The sequence below is a fragment of the Spermophilus citellus genome (genome assembly GCF_964194105.1).
Source record: "Spermophilus citellus genome assembly, chromosome: 8".
Classification (NCBI taxonomy): Eukaryota; Metazoa; Chordata; class Mammalia; order Rodentia; family Sciuridae; genus Spermophilus; species Spermophilus citellus.
Window position 1 is genome coordinate 76,015,241 of NC_138189.1, and position 10,776 is coordinate 76,026,016.

Consider the following 10,776-nt stretch of genomic DNA (forward strand, 5'->3'; position numbering starts at 1 on the left):
TCATTACCTGAAAGTATCATCCAGTTTGGGTGAAAAAGTATTTGCTGAGATTTCTGGAGATTCGTAATTTTTGGAAGCTTGGCAACCCCTTTCCATGAAAGTGTTTCTCGCCAGTCACTGCTTAGGGCTACATCAAGAGGAAAGAAAACATAGAGATAGAACGTGAAACTACTTTATTGTGTCAAGTTTCAAGAAGCTAGCACAAACCGTGTTGGATTTAGAGTTCCAAATACATCTATCAATATAGGAGAAAACAGAGTGAAACCTAAAAATTCAAACTGTTACTGGAAACGAACGCTTCAACGTAGAAGAACGAAATGTGGGGAACCAAGTCGCCTTAGTGTACTGATCATTACCTGAAAGTATCATCCATTTTGGGTGAAAAAGTATTTGCTGAGATTTCTGGAGATTCGTAATTTTTGGAAGCTTGGCAACCCCTTTCCATGAAAGTGTTTCTCGCTAGTCACTGCTTAGGGCTACATCAAGAGGAAACAAAACATAGTGATACAACGTGAAACTACTTTATTGTGTCAAGTTTCAAGAAGCTAGCACAAACCGTGTTGGATTTAGAGTTCCAAATACATCTATCAATATAGGAGAAAACAGAGTGAAACCTAAAAATTCAAACTGGTACTGGAAACGAATGCTTCAACGTAGAAGAACGAAATTTTGGGAACCAAGTCGCCTTAGTGTACTGATCATTACCTGAAATTATCATCCAGTTTGGGTGAAAAAGTATTTGCTGAGATTTCTGGAGATTCGTAATTTTTGGAAGCTTGGCAACCCCTTTCCATGAAAGTGTTTCTCGCCAGTCACTGCTTAGGGCTACAGCAAGAGGAAACAAAACGTAGAGATAGAATGTGAAACTACTGTACTGTGTCAAGTTTCAAGAAGCTAGCACAAACCGTGTTGGATTTAGAGTTCCAAATACATCTATCAATATAGGAGTAAACAGAGTGAAACCTAAAAATTCAAACTGGTACTGGAAATGAATGCTTCAACATAGAAGAACGAAATTTTGGGAACCAAGTCGCCTTAGTGTACTGATCATTACCTGAAAGTATCATCCAGTTTGGGTGAAAAAGTATTTGCTGAGATTTCTGGAGATTCGTAATTTTTGGAAGCTTGGCAACCCCTTTCCATGAAAGTGTTTCTCGCCAGTCACTGCTTAGGGCTACAGCAAGAGGAAACAAAACATAGAGATAGAACGTGAAACTACTTTATTGTGTCAAGTTTCAAGAAGCTAGCACAAACCGTGTTGGATTTAGAGTTCCAAATACATCTATCAATATAGGAGAAAACAGAGTGAAACCTAAAAATTCAAACTGTTACTGGAAACGAACGCTTCAACATAAGAGAACTAAATTTGGGGAACCAAGTCGCCTTAGTGTACTGATAATTACCTGAAAGTATCATCCAGTTTGGGTGAAAAAATATTTGCTGAGATTTCTGGAGATTCGTAAATTTTGGAAGCTTGGCAACCCCTTTCCATGAAAGTGTTTCTCGCCAGTCACTGCTTAGGGCTACATCAAGAGGAAACAAAAAATAGAGATAGTACGTGAAACTACTGTACTGTGTCAAGTTTCAAGATGCTAGCAAAAACCGTGTTGGATTTAGTGTTCCAAATACATCTATCAATATAGGAGAAAACAGAGTGAAACCTAAAAATTCAAACTGGTACTGGAAACGAATGCTTCAACATAGAAGAACGAAATTTTGGGAACCAAGTCGCCTTAGTGTACTGATCATTACCTGAAAGTATCATCCAGTTTGGGTGAAAAAGTATTTGCTGAGATTTCTGGAGATTCGTAATTTTTGGAAGCTTGGCAACCCCTTTCCATGAAAGTGTTTCTCGCCAGTCACTGCTTAGGGCTACAGCAAGAGGAAACAAAACGTAGAGATAGAACGTGAAACTACTGTACTGTGTCAAGTTTCAAGAAGCTAGCACAAACCGTGTTGGATTCAGAGTTCCAAATACATCGATCAATATAGGAGTAAACAGAGTGAAACCTAAAAATTCAAACTGTTACTGGAAACGAACGCTTCAACATAGAAGAACGAAATTTGGGAAATCAAGTCGCCTTAGTGTACTGATCATTACCTGAAAGTATCATCCAGTTTGGGTGAAAAAGTATTTGCTGAGATTTCTGGAGATTCGTAATTTTTGGAAGCTTGGCAACCCCTTTCCATGAAAGTGTTTCTCGCCAGTCACTGCTTAGGGCTACATCAAGAGGAAACAAAACATAGAGATAGAACGTGAAACTACTGTACTGTGTCAAGTTTCAAGAAGCTAGCACAAACCGTGTTGGATTTAGAGTTCCAAATACATCTATCAATATAGGAGAAAACAGAGTGAAACCTAAAAATTCAAACTGTTACTGGAAACGAACGCTTCAACGTAGAAGAACGAAATGTGGGGAACCAAGTCGCCTTAGTGTACTGATCATTACCTGAAAGTATCATCCAGTTTGGGTGAAAAAGTATTTGCTGAGATTTCTGGAGATTCGTAATTTTTGGAAGCTTGGCAACCCCTTTCCATGAAAGTGTTTCTCGCCAGTCACTGCTTAGGGCTACAGCAAGAGGAAACAAAACGTAGAGATAGAACGTGAAACTACTGTACTGTGTCAAGTTTCAAGAAGCTAGCACAAACCGTGTTGGATTCAGAGTTCCAAATACATCGATCAATATAGGAGTAAACAGAGTGAAACCTAAAAATTCAAACTGTTACTGGAAACGAACGCTTCAACATAGAAGAACGAAATTTGGGAAATCAAGTCGCCTTAGTGTACTGATCATTACCTGAAAGTATCATCCAGTTTGGGTGAAAAAGTATTTGCTGAGATTTCTGGAGATTCGTAATTTTTGGAAGCTTGGCAACCCCTTTCCATGAAAGTGTTTCTCGCCAGTCACTGCTTAGGGCTACAACAAGAGGAAACAAAACATAGAGATAGAACGTGAAACTACTGTACTGTGTCAAGTTTCAAGAAGCTAGCACAAACCGTGTTGGATTTAGAGTTCCAAATACATCTATCAATATAGGAGAAAACAGAGTGAAACCTAAAAATTCAAACTGTTACTGGAAACGAACGCTTCAACGTAGAAGAACGAAATGTGGGGAACCAAGTCGCCTTAGTGTACTGATCATTACCTGAAAGTATCATCCAGTTTGGGTGAAAAAGTATTTGCTGAGATTTCTGGAGATTCGTAATTTTTGGAAGCTTGGCAACCCCTTTCCATGAAAGTGTTTCTCGCCAGTCACTGCTTAGGGCTACATCAAGAGGAAAGAAAACATAGAGATAGAACGTGAAACTACTTTATTGTGTCAAGTTTCAAGAAGCTAGCACAAACCGTGTTGGATTTAGAGTTCCAAATACATCTATCAATATAGGAGAAAACAGAGTGAAACCTAAAAATTCAAACTGTTACTGGAAACGAACGCTTCAACGTAGAAGAACGAAATGTGGGGAACCAAGTCGCCTTAGTGTACTGATCATTACCTGAAAGTATCATCCATTTTGGGTGAAAAAGTATTTGCTGAGATTTCTGGAGATTCGTAATTTTTGGAAGCTTGGCAACCCCTTTCCATGAAAGTGTTTCTCGCTAGTCACTGCTTAGGGCTACATCAAGAGGAAACAAAACATAGTGATACAACGTGAAACTACTTTATTGTGTCAAGTTTCAAGAAGCTAGCACAAACCGTGTTGGATTTAGAGTTCCAAATACATCTATCAATATAGGAGAAAACAGAGTGAAACCTAAAAATTCAAACTGGTACTGGAAACGAATGCTTCAACGTAGAAGAACGAAATTTTGGGAACCAAGTCGCCTTAGTGTACTGATCATTACCTGAAATTATCATCCAGTTTGGGTGAAAAAGTATTTGCTGAGATTTCTGGAGATTCGTAATTTTTGGAAGCTTGGCAACCCCTTTCCATGAAAGTGTTTCTCGCCAGTCACTGCTTAGGGCTACAGCAAGAGGAAACAAAACGTAGAGATAGAATGTGAAACTACTGTACTGTGTCAAGTTTCAAGAAGCTAGCACAAACCGTGTTGGATTTAGAGTTCCAAATACATCTATCAATATAGGAGTAAACAGAGTGAAACCTAAAAATTCAAACTGTTACTGGAAACGAACGCTTCAACATAGAAGAACGAAATGTGGGGAATCAAGTCGCCTTAGTGTACTGATCATTACCTGAAAGTATCATCCAGTTTGGGTGAAAAAGTATTTGCTGAGATTTCTGGAGATTCGTAATTTTTGGAAGCTTGACAACCCCTTTCCATGAAAGTGTTTCTCGCCAGTCACTGCTTAGGGCTACATCAAGAGGAAACAAAACATAGAGATAGAACGTGAAACTACTTTATTGTGTCAAGTTTCAAGAAGCTAGCACAAACCGTGTTGGATTTAGAGTTCCAAATACATCTATCAATATAGGAGAAAACAGAGTGAAACCTAAAAATTCAAACTGTTACTGGAAACGAACGCTTCAACATAGAAGAACGAAATTATGGGAACCAAGTCGCCTTAGTGTACTGATCATTACCTGAAAGTATCATCCAGTTTGGGTGAAAAAGTATTTGCTGAGATTTCTGGAGATTCGTAATTTTTGGAAACTTGGCAACCCCTTTCCATGAAAGTGTTTCTCGCCAGTCACTGCTTAGGGCTACAGCAAGAGGAAACAAAACATAGAGATAGAACGTGAAACTACTTTATTGTGTCAAGTTTCAAGAAGCTAGCACAAACCGTGTTGGATTTAGAGTTCCAAATACATCTATCAATATAGGAGAAAACAGAGTGAAACCTAAAAATTCAAACTGGTACTGGAAACGAATGCTTCAACATAGAAGAACGAAATTTTGGGAACCAAGTCGCCTTAGTGTACTTATCATTACCTGAAAGTATCATCCAGTTTGGGTGAAAAAGTATTTGCTGAGATTTCTGGAGATTCGTAATTTTTGGAAGCTTGGCAACGCTTTCCATGAAAGTGTTTCTCGCCAGTCACTGCTTAGGGCTACAGCAAGAGGAAACAAAACATAGAGATAGAACGTGAAACTACTGTACTGTGTCAAGTTTCAAGAAGCTAGCACAAACCGTGTTGGATTTAGAGTTCCAAATACATCTATCAATATAGGAGTAAACAGAGTGAAACCTAAAAATTCAAACTGTTACTGGAAACGAACGCTTCAACATAGAAGAACGAAATGTGGGGAATCAAGTCGCCTTAGTGTACTGATCATTACCTGAAAGTATCATCCAGTTTGGGTGAAAAAGTATTTGCTGAGATTTCTGGAGATTCGTAATTTTTGGAAGCTTGACAACCCCTTTCCATGAAAGTGTTTCTCGCCAGTCACTGCTTAGGGCTACATCAAGAGGAAACAAAACATAGAGATAGAACGTGAAACTACTTTATTGTGTCAAGTTTCAAGAAGCTAGCACAAACCGTGTTGGATTTAGAGTTCCAAATACATCTATCAATATAGGAGAAAACAGAGTGAAACCTAAAAATTCAAACTGTTACTGGAAACGAACGCTTCAAAATAGAAGAACGAAATTATGGGAACCAAGTCGCCTTAGTGTACTGATCATTACCTGAAAGTATCATCCAGTTTGGGTGAAAAAGTATTTGCTGAGATTTCTGGAGATTCGTAATTTTTGGAAACTTGGCAACCCCTTTCCATGAAAGTGTTTCTCGCCAGTCACTGCTTAGGGCTACAGCAAGAGGAAACAAAACATAGAGATAGAACGTGAAACTACTTTATTGTGTCAAGTTTCAAGAAGCTAGCACAAACCGTGTTGGATTTAGAGTTCCAAATACATCTATCAATATAGGAGAAAACAGAGTGAAACCTAAAAATTCAAACTGGTACTGGAAACGAATGCTTCAACATAGAAGAACGAAATTTTGGGAACCAAGTCGCCTTAGTGTACTGATCATTACCTGAAAGTATCATCCAGTTTGGGTGAAAAAGTATTTGCTGAGATTTCTGGAGATTCGTAATTTTTGGAAGCTTGGCAACCCCTTTCCATGAAAGTGTTTCTCGCCAGTCACTGCTTAGGGCTACAGCAAGAGGAAACAAAACGTCGAGATAGAACGTGAAACTACTGTACTGTGTCAAGTTTCAAGAAGCTAGCACAAACCGTGTTGGATTCAGAGTTCCAAATACATCGATCAATATAGGAGTAAACAGAGTGAAACCTAAAAATTCAAACTGTTACTGGAAACGAACGCTTCAACATAGAAGAACGAAATTATGGGAACCAAGTCGCCTTAGTGTACTGATCATTACCTGAAAGTATCATCCAGTTTGGGTGAAAAAGTATTTGCTGAGATTTCTGGAGATTCGTAATTTTTGGAAACTTGGCAACCCCTTTCCATGAAAGTGTTTCTCGCCAGTCACTGCTTAGGGCTACAGCAAGAGGAAACAAAACATAGAGATAGAACGTGAAACTACTTTATTGTGTCAAGTTTCAAGAAGCTAGCACAAACTGTGTTGGATTTAGAGTTCCAAATACATCTATCAATATAGGAGAAAACAGAGTGAAACCTAAAAATTCAAACTGGTACTGGAAACGAATGCTTCAACATAGAAGAACGAAATTTTGGGAACCAAGTCGCCTTAGTGTACTGATCATTACCTGAAAGTATCATCCAGTTTGGGTGAAAAAGTATTTGCTGAGATTTCTGGAGATTCGTAATTTTTGGAAGCTTGGCAACCCCTTTCCATGAAAGTGTTTCTCGCTAGTCACTGCTTAGGGCTACAGCAAGAGGAAACAAAACGTAGAGATAGAACGTGAAACTACTGTACTGTGTCAAGTTTCAAGAAGCTAGCACAAACCGTGTTGGATTCAGAGTTCCAAATACATCTATCAATATAGGAGAAAACAGAGTGAAACCTAAAAATTCAAACTGTTACTGGAAACGAACGCTTCAACGTAGAAGAACGAAATTTGGGAAATCAAGTCGCCTTAGTGTACTGATCATTACCTGAAAGTATCATCCAGTTTGGGTGAAAAAGTATTTGCTGAGATTTCTGGAGATTCGTAATTTTTGGAAGCTTGGCAACCCCTTTCCATGAAAGTGTTTCTCGCCAGTCACTGCTTAGGGCTACATCAAGAGGAAACAAAACATAGTGATACAACGTGAAACTACTTTATTGTGTCAAGTTTCAAGAAGCTAGCACAAACCGTGTTGGATTTAGAGTTCCAAATACATCTATCAATATAGGAGAAAACAGAGTGAAACCTAAAAATTCAAACTGTTACTGGAAACGAATGCTTCAACGTAGAAGAACGAAATGTGGGGAACCAAGTCGCCTTAGTGTACTGATCATTACCTGAAAGTATCATCCAGTTTGGGTGAAAAAGTATTTGCTGAGATTTCTGGAGATTCGTAATTTTTGGAAACTTGGCAACCCCTTTCCATGAAAGTGTTTCTCGCCAGTCACTGCTTAGGGCTACATCAAGAGGAAACAAAACATAGAGATAGAATGTGAAACTACTTTATTGTGTCAAGTTTCAAGAAGCTAGCACAAACCGTGTTGGATTTAGAGTTCCAAATACATCTATCAATATAGGAGAAAACAGAGTGAAACCTAAAAATTCAAACTGTTACTGGAAACGAACGCTTCAACATAGAAGAACGAAATTTGGGAAATCAAGTCGCCTTAGTGTACTGATCATTACCTGAAAGTATCATCCAGTTTGGGTGAAAAAGTATTTGCTGAGATTTCTGGAGATTCGTAATTTTTGGAAGCTTGGCAACCCCTTTCCATGAAAGTGTTTCTCGCCAGTCACTGCTTAGGGCTACATCAAGAGGAAACAAAACATAGAGATAGAACGTGAAACTACTTTATTGTGTCAAGTTTCAAGAAGCTAGCACAAACCGTGTTGGATTTAGAGTTCCAAATACATCTATCAATATAGGAGAAAACAGAGTGAAACCTAAAAATTCAAACTGTTACTGGAAACGAACACTTCAACGTAGAAGAACGAAATGTGGGGAACCAAGTCGCCTTAGTGTACTGATCATTACCTGAAAGTATCATCCATTTTGGGTGAAAAAGTATTTGCTGAGATTTCTGGAGATTCGTAATTTTTGGAAGCTTGGCAACCCCTTTCCATGAAAGTGTTTCTCGCCAGTCACTGCTTAGGGCTACATCAAGAGGAAACAAAACATAGTGATACAACGTGAAACTACTTTATTGTGTCAAGTTTCAAGAAGCTAGCACAAACCGTGTTGGATTTAGAGTTCCAAATACATCTATCAATATAGGAGAAAACAGAGTGAAACCTAAAAATTCAAACTGTTACTGGAAACGAACGCTTCAACATAAGAGAACTAAATTTGGGGAACCAAGTCGCCTTAGTGTACTGATAATTACCTGAAAGTATCATCCAGTTTGGGTGAAAAAATATTTGCTGAGATTTCTGGAGATTCGTAAATTTTGGAAGCTTGGCAACCCCTTTCCATGAAAGTGTTTCTCGCCAGTCACTGCTTAGGGCTACATCAAGAGGAAACAAAAAATAGAGATAGTACGTGAAACTACTGTACTGTGTCAAGTTTCAAGATGCTAGCAAAAACCGTGTTGGATTTAGTGTTCCAAATACATCTATCAATATAGGAGAAAACAGAGTGAAACCTAAAAATTCAAACTGTTACTGGAAACGAACGCTTCAACATAGAAGAACGAAATTTTGGGAACCAAGTCGCCTTAGTGTACTGATCATTACCTGAAAGTATCATCCAGTTTGGGTGAAAAAGTATTTGCTGAGATTTCTGGAGATTCGTAATTTTTGGAAACTTGGCAACCCCTTTCCATGAAAGTGTTTCTCGCCAGTCACTGCTTAGGGCTACAGCAAGAGGAAACAAAACGTAGAGATAGAACGTGAAACTACTGTACTGTGTAAAGTTTCAAGAAGCTAGCACAAACCGTGTTGGATTCAGAGTTCCAAATACATCGATCAATATAGGAGTAAACAGAGTGAAACCTAAAAATTCAAACTGTTACTGGAAACGAACGCTTCAACATAGAAGAACGAAATTTGGGAAATCAAGTCGCCTTAGTGTACTGATCATTACCTGAAAGTATCATCCAGTTTGGGTGAAAAAGTATTTGCTGAGATTTCTGGAGATTCGTAATTTTTGGAAGCTTGGCAACCCCTTTCCATGAAAGTGTTTCTCCCAGTCACTGCTTAGGGCTACATCAAGAGGAAACAAAACATAGAGATAGAACGTGAAACTACTGTACTGTGTCAAGTTTCAAGAAGCTAGCACAAACCGTGTTGGATTTAGAGTTCCAAATACATCTATCAATATAGGAGAAAACAGAGTGAAACCTAAAAATTCAAACTGTTACTGGAAACGAACGCTTCAACATAAGAGAACTAAATTTGGGGAACCAAGTCGCCTTAGTGTACTGATAATTACCTGAAAGTATCATCCAGTTTGCGTGAAAAAATATTTGCTGAGATTTCTGGAGATTCGTAAATTTTGGAAGCTTGGCAACCCCTTTCCATGAAAGTGTTTCTCGCCAGTCACTGCTTAGGGCTACATCAAGAGGAAACAAAAAATAGAGATAGTACGTGAAACTACTGTACTGTGTCAAGTTTCAAGATGCTAGCAAAAACCGTGTTGGATTTAGTGTTCCAAATACATCTATCAATATAGGAGAAAACAGAGTGAAACCTAAAAATTCAAACTGGTACTGGAAACGAATGCTTCAACATAGAAGAACGAAATTTTGGGAACCAAGTCGCCTTAGTGTACTGATCATTACCTGAAAGTATCATCCAGTTTGGGTGAAAAAGTATTTGCTGAGATTTCTGGAGATTCGTAATTTTTGGAAGCTTGGCAACCCCTTTTTATGAAAGTGTTTCTCGCCAGTCACTGCTTAGGGCTACAGCAAGAGGAAACAAAACGTAGAGATAGAACGTGAAACTACTGTACTGTGTCAAGTTTCAAGAAGCTAGCACAAACCGTGTTGGATTCAGAGTTCCAAATACATCGATCAATATAGGAGTAAACAGAGTGAAACCTAAAAATTCAAACTGTTACTGGAAACGAACGCTTCAACATAGAAGAACGAAATTTGGGAAATCAAGTCGCCTTAGTGTACTGATCATTACCTGAAAGTATCATCCAGTTTGGGTGAAAAAGTATTTGCTGAGATTTCTGGAGATTCGTAATTTTTGGAAGCTTGGCAACCCCTTTCCATGAAAGTGTTTCTCGCCAGTCACTGCTTAGGGCTACATCAAGAGGAAAGAAAACATAGAGATAGAACATGAAACTACTTTATTGTGTCAAGTTTCAAGAAGCTAGCACAAACCGTGTTGGATTTAGAGTTCCAAATACATCTATCAATATAGGAGAAAACAGAGTGAAACCTAAAAATTCAAACTGTTACTGGAAACGAACGCTTCAACGTAGAAGAACGAAATGTGGGGAACCAAGTCGCCTTAGTGTACTGATCATTACCTGAAAGTATCATCCATTTTGGGTGAAAAAGTATTTGCTGAAATTTCTGGAGATTCGTAATTTTTGGAAGCTTGGCAACCCCTTTCCATGAAAGTGTTTCTCGCCAGTCACTGCTTAGGGCTACAGCAAGAGGAAACAAAACATAGTGATACAACGTGAAACTACTTTATTGTGTCAAGTTTCAAGAAGCTAGCACAAACCGTGTTGGATTTAGAGTTCCAAATACATCTATCAATATAGGAGAAAACAGAGTGAAACCTAAAAATTCAAACTGTTACTGGAAACGAATGCTTCAACGTAG